Here is a 7,536-nt window from a genome sequence, read left to right as displayed (position 1 = left end):
GCAGTATATGGCACGATCAGAGGGAGCTCGGGCACCTCGTCAAGATCTCAGGCATCAAGCTCCTCCTCCTCCACCAGGTGATGAGGGAGAGGGTGCTAGCTAGATTATTTCTTTTTGAAACTTGGATATTTTTTTGTAGACACACCCATTTTTTGTAGCCTATAAGATTCTTGCTCCGATGGGAGTTTGTATATGTCATTCGACATCATTTTGTACTCTTATACTTGACATGATATATATATATATACGAGATCCGATTTGACTTCATTGTACTTGTGTTGATTCGCTTATGAGATGTCTTTTATATGCTTTATTCTATATGTATGCATTTCTTTTCAATATGAATGTATGTAATGCAAATGATTATGGATGTTTATTTTTGTGTCTTTTCATATGCAAATAAATGAATGAGTATGAGTGAATAATGAAATGTATGAATCTATATTAAATGTTATGTATGCAGCTAACATCTCAAAAACACAAGTACTCGATCAAAGAAAATGATAAAGATACCACTTAGCGTAAGAAATGATGATGCTTTCAGCTCTCATTCAAAAGATAAAGAGATTATTACCATACCAAAATCACTCTAAACTCACAAAAATGCCAAATGATATGCAAAATGCAACCTAAACCTAGTCACTGGATTTAAAATACTTAAGATTCATCACTGAGCATAACGAACACAATAGGAAGGTTAGAGTTCCTTTCTTTTTCAATGTGCAATATTAATGTCTGCAATGACCCTTTTTTTGTTCATATCCTTGGACAAATTTCATAGGGACCCGAATTGCATCATAAAGAAATTCCCTCAAAATAGATAAAGAAATGATATGGACCTCCCTGTAGTATACAAATAAGCAGAGTTGAGGTATGTGAGGCAATTTCACCTTGTTCTGAAGGCTCTTATCACAGACACCCAGCTAATTTATATGTTTCCAGATCATTGGGATCATTCCTACAAGCAGAAAACAAAAAATATATTATGCCCCCAATACTTGCTCCTCTTAGTCACAATAGACTTCCTCGAGTTACTTAGGGGGATAATAATCAAAAACCAATATAAAAGATAGCACACAAAGAAAAATTTCATTCATAGCTCAAACTGTTTAGTGATTGTTTTCCGTTATGTTGTTTTGCTTGTTTACTCGGTGATAAGAACTCTTTGGTAGTTAGGAGATAGGTGACTAACTCGGAGTGGACGACCAGGTTTCACTGACAGAAAGATGACTTGTTTGACACTGCTTAGGATATGTAAATTGCTTTGTTGAGTAACCTAAGACTAGGATGCTGATCAGTTTCAAGTCATGAGGGTTCCAACGAACCAGGATGTAACGAAAGTGACTGAAAAATATGTACAAGCAAAAGCAAAAGATGCATGAAAGTGGGAAATGCCAATGTTGCATTGATAGATGGAGCGCTTGAGTACAAGAGGCACATGTTTGCCAGGTTTTCACCTACTTGGAAAAGATTCATTTTTTTTTTTACCAAGGTGCCTGTTTACTAGGTTTTCACCAGGGCATTTTCTTTCTTCTTTTTTTATTTTATTTTGATGATTTTTCTCTTTTTTTGTATTTTTTTAGGAATTTTTCCAACTGTACAAGTTGATGGCATAGAGAATTCTAAGCAAAGAATTTCTTCAAGTGGATGGTGTTAATCGGTTCATGAAGTTGATCTCCTTCCGAGTTTGAGAGTTGATAGGCACCAGAGCCGAATACTGCAATAACAATGTAGGCACCCAGCCAATAGGGTTCAAACTTCCCTTTATTGTCGCGAAACTATTGATTTTTTGGATTTTCTCTCAGAACTAGGTCACCAACCTGAAATTATCTTTGTCTAACCTTCTTGTTATATCCTCTAGACATTCTCTTCTGATATACTTTGAGATGATCAAATGCCACTTGCCGATGCTCATCCAGCAATTCAAGTTCTTGCAATCTAAATATTCTATGATCTTCGTCAGTAACAAGACCTTGCAAAGAAACTCGTAGAGATGGTATTTCTACTTCAATAGGTAGTACTGCTTCGGACCCATACACCAAAGAGAAAGGTGTAGCCCCAGTAGATGTTCTGATACTTGTTCTATAAGCCCACAGTGTAGGATTGAGCTGCAGATGCCAATCCTTCCCGGATTTGTTCACTGTTTTGTGCAAGATAGTCAGTAGGTTTTTGTTAGATGCCTCAGCTTGTCCATTACCTTGAGGGTAATATATTGATGACCAGTGTTGCTTTATTTTGAATTTCTCACAAAGCTCTTCCAGATCTTTAGTCTTAAACTGTCCTCCATTATCAGTCACGATGGACGAAGGTATCCCATACCTACAAATGATATAGTTCAGGATGAACAAGGTGACCTGTTTATCAGCTACTTTAATGAGAAGAACTACTTCTACCCACTTGGTGAAATACTCAATGGCAGTTATGATGAATTTATGTCCATTGGATGAAGCAGGATATATCTGACCAATGAGATCAAAGGCCCATTGCTAAAAAGGCCAGTGTGTTATAAATGGTATGAGGTCCCTTGTCGAGGCATGTATGAGATTTCCATGAAGCTGACATTTCTCATAAGTCTTAGAAAATTGGATGGCATCTTTTTCCATTTCTGGCTAGTAGTAGCCAGCCCGTAGGAGTTTCTGAGCTAAAGTAAGGCCATTCGAATGAGATCCACAAATACCTTCATGGACATCCGATAATGCACGTTTAGATTCTTCAGTTTCTAGACATCTAAGCAATGTACCATCCAAACCTTGTCTAAATAAATCGTTAGCAATGATAACATACCATGAAGCATTTCGAGTTAGGTTTTTTTTCTCATTTCGAGTAAGATTTCTAGGGATAATTTGGTCGCATAGATAGGAATAGATGTGGCTTTATCGGGATGAGTCAATAATAGCACAGACTATTTGGGTCTTAGAAGAATCATAAACAGGGTAATATAACTCTTCCACCAAGAAATCAAAGTGAAAATTGGACTCCTGTAACTCAGGTATAGATGTCAAGGTAGCCATAGCATCTGTTTCTCTGTTCGTGGATCTAGGAATCTGTTGGAATGATACAAAAGCAAAATACTTCTTAAGATCATCAACCATTCTCTTGTAAGGCATCAGTTTCTCATCTCGAATCTGATATGTATCGTTGATTTGATTAACCACCAGCAGAGAATCTCCATAGATATACAATTCTGCAACCTTCCATTCAATAGCTAGTTTTATCCCATTCACCAAAGCTTCATATTCTGCAATGTTGTTTGTGCAAGGGAATAGAATCTTATAAGACTTTGGGATTGAATACTTCTGAGGAGTAATGAATAATATGCCAGCACCTAAACCATTTTGGGTAAAGGACCCATCAAAGAACATTTTCCAATGTTGTTGAGTAAGGTGCATTATAGATTCATCTGGAAACTCTATATGAAGTGGTTGAGTGTCCTCAAGTGGAACGTCAGCAAGTTGATCAGAAATTAACTATCCTTTTATGGCTTTGCATTCCACATATTCAATGTCAAACTCTGTAAGGATCATTACCCATTTTGCCAATCTTCTTGTAAGTGTTGCCTTATTGAGAAGATACTTGAGTGGATCAATTTTGGCCACTAGCTTGACTAAATGTGCTAGCATGTAGTGCCTCAACTTTTGTGATGCAAAGACGAATGCCAAGCATGCTTTTTATATTATAGTGTAGTTCATTTCATAAGACACCAATGTCCTCCTAATGTAATAAATAGCGCGTTCCTCTTTGTTGTCATCTTGTTGTGCCAGAAGTGCCCCCAGTGATGAATCAGTTGCTAATATATATAAAATTAGTGGTTTACCCCGAATCAGTGGCATCAATATCGGTGGATTCGACAGGTACTCTTTTATTAGTTGAAGATGTTGTTCAAACTGCTGATCCCAGTTGTAAATTACTCCTTTTATCAATACCTTTGTGAAAGGTTGAGCTTTGTCTGCTAGCTAAGAAATGAATCTTCTAATGGATTGGAGACGTCCCTATAGACTTCTCATTTGACTGATGTTCTTCGGAGGTGGCATTTCCATTATAGCTTGAACCTTCTCAGGATCAACCTCGATTCCCTTCTTTGAAATGATGTAGCCAAGTAGCTTACCAGATGCCACTCCTAATGCACACTTCTTTGGATTTAACTAGAGTTTGAACTTTTCCATTCTGTCGAGTATAGGACCTAACCCTTGAATATGTGTTGATCTTTTCATAGTCTTCACTAATGTGTCATCAACATAATCTTCCATATTCTTATGCATCATGTCATGAAAAATGGTTGTAACTGCTCTTTGATAGGTTGCTCTTGCGTTCTTTAGCCCAAATGGCATGACATTCCAGCAAAATGTTCCCCATGCACAGGTGAAAGCTGTCTTTTCTTGATCTCCAGGAGCTATTTTGATTTGATTGTATCCGAAAAATCTGTCCATTAGTGAGTACATTTCATATCCAAAAGTCATGTCGACTATCATATCAATGTTTGGCAATGGAAAGTCGTCCTTCGGACACTCTTTGTTAAGATCTCTAAAGTTAGTGCAAACTTTGATAGACTTGTCTGCCTTTGACACAGGTACTATGTTTGAAATCCATTCAGAATAATCTATAGCTCTGATGAATCCAGCTTTGAGAAGTTTTTCTAGTTCAACCTTGACTAATAGTGCTACACACGGGTGCATCTTACGGAGTTTTTTCTTAACTGGTTTTACTCCTAGTGTAATTGAAAGATGGTGCATAATGAGATCAGGATCCAAGCCTGGCATATTAGAGTACGTCCATAAAAAGTTTATTTTCTTTTCTAAGAATAGCTTAGTGAACTCCTTCAATTCTTTCATTGATAGTGATTGAGCTACATGAATGATGTGTGGCGTCTCTTGACTCCCAATGTTCACTTGCTGAGTTGGCTCGATCAATATGGAGGACCTTTCTTGGAAATGACTTGGCAGTATATCAAGTATCTCACCTTCAGGCGCCTCAGAGAGGTTTTGACCCTTAGGTACATCCTTTATTTTCTCTTTTTTAGATTCTGACACTGCCACAATGTGGTTTTCGCCTTCAGATCTTTTATTTTTATTTTTCTTGTTTTTGCGACTAAGATACTTGATATCCGCTTCAGTCATGTTTTCACTCTATTCACTGGTGGAAGAGTCTATGGGTTCAACTGCATTGAGATAATAGGCTAACGTATAGTCATTGGCAAAAGTAGGTATACTCATGGGCTGGTTTTGTAACGTACAGTCAATCAACTCGGGATGTACTAAGGATAATTTTTGGATAGGTTCAAGAGCATTCACGGTATTGTTATCACAGCTGCGGATCGAAAAGTCAATTTCCAAAATGATACCTTGCATAAGTGTCTCGAGACCAAGAAGAGTCAGATCATGATTATTAAAGTTCACGTTAATATTTAATCGATCTAATCCGATAGACATAATTGTAATGTCATTCACTACGCCAGACTGGACTTCATATCATGGTTTAACAGTAATAAGACTAGTAGACAGATTTTCATTGTTTGTATCAGCTGATTCAGAATTTGAGGCTGAGTAGATATTGTCCTAAATAGGACTGTCATCAGGTGAAGTTTTCGGGTCTTCTTCAATTGATTTAATAAGTGTGTGTATGGTATCAACACCAACATCTTTAATACTGCAAGTTCCTTCATGTTGTGGTTCATTTGTCACTTGTATCTGACACACCTGTTGACATGATCTTGATGTTTCTGTGATTTGTTGTCTTCTACTCCATTCAGCTTCTTCTGGACTGATAACTTGCTCTTGTTTTGTAGCTTCCAACTCTTCTTGTGTAGTGCTATACCTGATTTGTTGTATTTTAGGATAAGGGCACATAGATGAGAAGCTTTCTGGTAATCTCCCTTCTTTCAATCCTTGTTCATAATTTGCTTGTCTTTTTTGTCTAATTTCCTATATTTCTTTCTCTAGTTTTATGTGCATCATCTCTTGAGTATCATCTATGACATCACTAGATTCTATTAGAGTTTCTGTAGTGGATGTGTCTGAGAGGTGGTCAGGACCCCATTCATACTTGTTTGAATCAGTCTCTGAATCCTCTACTTGCTGCCTGCTAGTATATGTGACTGGAACTTTTAGTGGTGCAAACAATTCTCTGATTCTAACTACTTCGTCTCTAATATCCTCAGGGACCTCAACTTCTTGTATTATTGTAGCTGATACCATCGAAGCTTGAGCACTGACTGTTTCTTCTTTCTTGACTGTTGATTCCTCTTTCTCTTTTCTACACTCTGCTTTTGTTTGTTTAGTGTCTACTCCCTGTAATGTTGAAGGCGATATTCTTTTTTGCCACTTAGACTTAGAAACATGTTTTTGGTCTAATGTCTTTTTTGGATCGTAACCCAGTCCAGCCTTATCATTTGTGGATTTGGTTTGTAGCTAAATTGGTTCAGTAATACCTTCCTTTTGTTTACCCAGAGTACCAGTACCTGAGTACCCCATGTGTTGAATCATTTTGTATCCAGGACCATATTGGTTTGAGGAAATCTCACAATGTCGTACCTCCTCATTTTGACTATCTTCCTTAAAGAGCCAGTTAAGAACAACATCTTCTTCTATTTCATCTGCCAAGGAGGTAGAAGACTATACAAAGAGACCATTATATATAGTATTCGGAGCTAAAGTTTGTGTTCTCATAGCCTCTAATGGCTTGCCCAACTGTTTTGGTGATGGAGGGAGAGAAACTAATGAAAGTACCGGTTCTATCTTGTAGCCATCCATGCCGGTATTTTTAATCTTCAATCTCTTTTCTAAGTCTTTCATTAGTGCTTCTGGATCTGCATTTGTAGAGGCTGCCCTATTATGAGGCACAAAAGTATCGGCACCTTTTGTCAATGCATTACAGATGATATTTGTATCAATAGGAATACTAACTTGAGCTCCGTTATAAGGAAACTTTAAGCATTGATGGTATGTTGATGGTACTGCCTTCATTTCATGAATCCACGACCTGCCGAGTAATATATTATATGATAATAGAATATCAAGTACCTGGAAAAGGACATCTCTTTCTATGGGTCCCACTCTGATTGGTAATGACACCAGACCTTTAGAATTCCTTTCTTCTTCATCATAGGCTTTTATTGTTATTTTCTTGCTGGGATCAATGACATTTTTAGAGAATCCTAGTTGTGTAAGTAGACTGTAAGTACAGATATTCAACTCCGCGCCCCCATCTATCAAAACATGTTTGACTATGTGTTTATGGATCATGGCTTCAATATGCAATGGCTAGTTATGTGGATGATTTAGTGAGTTATCATCTTCTTCAGAGAAGGTCAGATAGTGAGGTGAAGTCAGATGACCCACCATAGACTGAAACTGATAAATGTCTAAATCTTTTGGAACATTGGTGGTGAGCAATGCTTTGTCTAGCATCTCTTTGTGAGCAGATGAGAGTTTTAGCAATTCAAAGATTAAGATTTGAGCATTTGTCCTTTTCAACTATTCAATGACACTATATCCAGAAGATGATGATGAAGTTATCCTTTTAAATTTGTCCAAGGTTGAT

Source organism: Cryptomeria japonica, chromosome 4 (assembly GCF_030272615.1).
Source record: "Cryptomeria japonica chromosome 4, Sugi_1.0, whole genome shotgun sequence".
In the NCBI taxonomy this organism is placed as follows: domain Eukaryota; kingdom Viridiplantae; phylum Streptophyta; class Pinopsida; order Cupressales; family Cupressaceae; genus Cryptomeria; species Cryptomeria japonica.
The sequence above is the reverse complement of the archived record's forward strand: the minus strand, read 5'-3'. Positions refer to the sequence as shown.